Below are 3,230 nucleotides of genomic sequence, written 5' to 3'. Positions count from 1 at the left end.
ATCTCTATACTACCAAATATACTCGCTCTTTCAGCTGTAAAAGAGTAACCCACGAGTAAACGCAAATAGCGAAATTCAAACCAACCTCAAATACTATACTGAAGTTGAATGCTATAAGAATTATGTAGATATTATATGCCATACAGTAGTACTTCATTCTTGTATCTAAATTTTCTTACATTTGGAATATTTTGCTACAAACAGTATTATTATAGATATAATTTACATATGTAGTTTTTCAATAAGAATTCTTCAAAGTATTAGATTCTATTTCTTAAATTTTTATGTAATTCGTCCCAACACTTTTTCATTCGTTGCTTTCCTCTTTTCTCCTTAACGGTAACTGGTCTAAATGAGTCAAACGTCTGACCGGATCAGACAGGTTACTAAGAGCATTTGTTCACCCTTGACCTACTGCCCACTGTCCAAAAGAAAATCGTATTTTTGAAGCAAGAGCCTGTAGTTGTGACTCAAAACAAGTAATGGGACATAAGTTATAACAATGAGCTTACGTAATAAATTACATAATAAAAATGCACTAGTACGAAGTTTCAAAAATTTGATTTAAATTGAGTAAAATAAACAAAACAGAAAACAGGTTACTTTAACCTGATTATTTTGATAAGTATGTGAAATGTAAATAATAAAAAAATCTAAAAATGACATTATTTTTATTCTATTGAATCCAAGTTGGCTATCCATTACTGTAGACGTAAAGATAACTTCTTAGAACTCGGACGTGTATGATCATATTCCAGATTTTATCTATATTGTTACAATAGAATAACATATAGCATATCTGTATCTAGTATAAATAGTTAGTGGTTTTCATATCGGATACAAGTGCCTCCAATGTTTCATTTTTCATAGCTAAATCGACCAGTTACTATAGTTGTTTTACTTTAATACCTAGTAGGAAATTAGGTATATAAAACCGTTCGTTTACGCAGTTACACTAACAGAGATTTAGTGCTTCTGGCGTAAATAAAAAAACAAGGTTTTTTAGCAGTTGTCAGACTAGTAATTTTATATTTATTTTATTATATATGAATGAAAAATAAACACAGAGAAAAAATAAAAACTGTGAAACAATGTACATCAAAGTACTGCACTCCGTTCTCTCGCAGATTACATATATCCTGGAGATTAGCCTTCAGATTAGGAAAGATTGTGAATTTTTCTGTCTCGGGGGAGGTAGCACGTTCTTACGGTAATTCCCTTTGTTTCAAAGCGTAAGTGCGCCAGTTACACCCATTTCACCCTGGATTAACATACTGATATAGAGGTGTTAAACATATTTCAACATAGTAACGTATTTATATTGGTTCTATAGTATAGGACTTAGGCAAATTCAGTTGCAATGAAAATTATATCTTTCACGTAAGGCTTACAAAACGTATCAAAAACAAGGACGTTTACTAATCGGTGTTATTTTACTGGAATCAAGTATATAAGTACGTATGGACCTAATGATACAGTAGTCTCCAAATTTATACTAATTTCTATGTTTGAGATGAGCAAGTTAACAAATAACATTATATAATTGTTAAAATTTTGATTGGTACAGTAAGCACAAATAAACTGATACTTTATTTTCAATTAATTTGTGCTGAATTTTACCATATAGTGATTATTCAACATAACACTTCATAAAATGACCTGTTAGTTACACCATAAGATTTTAAGGTACGTTCTCCCCTCCACCTCTCCGGGACCCTTTGCTGTAAGAATCCAAATAATTTTCATATGAGTATGTTAGGTTTTTACTTTTCTTTTTTCTTACGTCCGCGAGTAAGTAAAACTTTTAATTTGAATATACACAAAAGTTATCCATTCTTAAGAAGTAGGTTTTTTTTCAGTACTTTCATCTTTTGATATTTTTTGGACATCGGTCTAAACAACTGCAACTTTTAAGAGCTAGTGATTCTTACTTGGACCCACACAGTATTGGTTAGAATACTTAATACGTCTACTTTTATGTTGTATTTTTTATTATTTCTAATTCTATTTTTATGTTTATTATTTTATTATAATCACTATAACTGCATTGATGGCCTTCTATTTGGACACTGAAATTCTGGGATGACCAACCTCTTGAAATATTATTACGACCAAAAACATCATTAACAACGAGGGTACTCAAATGATAAATAACAGAAACCTAATCATTATAAGTAAGACAGTTTGAACATTATATCTAATTAGCTATGCTCATTGCAGGGTATATATTTTAGTTTTGATTTAAAAGCTAATTTGAGAAATCACAAATTCTATACTTCGTATTTGTTTGATTTTCGAAGTTTATAACTGTATGAAATATTTAGCATTCAGATTAAAGTCAATTTCAGATGTAAATATCTAGCCAGAATTATGTTTTTATTGCTTAATCATCACAGTATTATAGCCAAAATTATTTCTTCTGTTTCGATATGTAAGTTGCTAACACACCACTGAAAATCACTGTAACCTGAATGTAAGAGAAATCGTGTGTAGAAATAACACTACTCTAACTGGCTCTACTTGTAATTCTGCCCCCCAGTAGCACAGCGGTATGTCTGCGAACTTACAACGCTAGAAACCGGGTTTCGATACCCGTGGTGGGCAGAGCACAGATAGCCCTTTGTGTAGCTTTGTGCTTAATTTCAAAACAAACAAACAAACTTGTAATTCTAATGAAGAAGGGTCCACCTGCTGAAACGAAGCGCTTCAATTTTATCGTTTTTTTAAAGTGAATGTTGGTTAGAATTTATGAACTACCATAAACTGTAAACTATAATTAATACTTAGGTTCAGCACACTTTAAGTTTCGGTCCTAGATCACCAGTAAAGAATCTATATATCTCAGTTACCAGTGATCTAAATGATTCAAGTTAGACTGAGTTTTTACACCACCACTAGCTTCGCACACAACAGAAAAAACTGACAGGATTTGGTCAATAACAAAACTACGTTTTTATAACAAAAATACTTGGCAAGGTCAGCAAATGAGAGAAGAATGTAGAGAAACAATGTTAACAGAAAGAAACTATATTAGTAAAATACTGTTGCGTCAGCGAGGTCACGTGACTAGTGTCACGCCACGTTTCTAGAACTATCTTGTACCTTGGTGAATGCCCTAGCATTTACTAGATATAGAGTAGTCTGGTATATAAAAGATGGTCACAACGTGACGGGACAATGTGTGTGTAGACAGTGAGTAATTGATCTGCAGTCAGAGAGTATTATTGAGC

The sequence above is a fragment of the Limulus polyphemus genome, unplaced genomic scaffold (assembly GCF_000517525.1).
Source record: "Limulus polyphemus unplaced genomic scaffold, Limulus_polyphemus-2.1.2 Scaffold2684, whole genome shotgun sequence".
Lineage (NCBI taxonomy): Eukaryota > Metazoa > Arthropoda > Merostomata > Xiphosura > Limulidae > Limulus > Limulus polyphemus.
Note: the sequence above shows the minus strand (reverse complement) of the source record.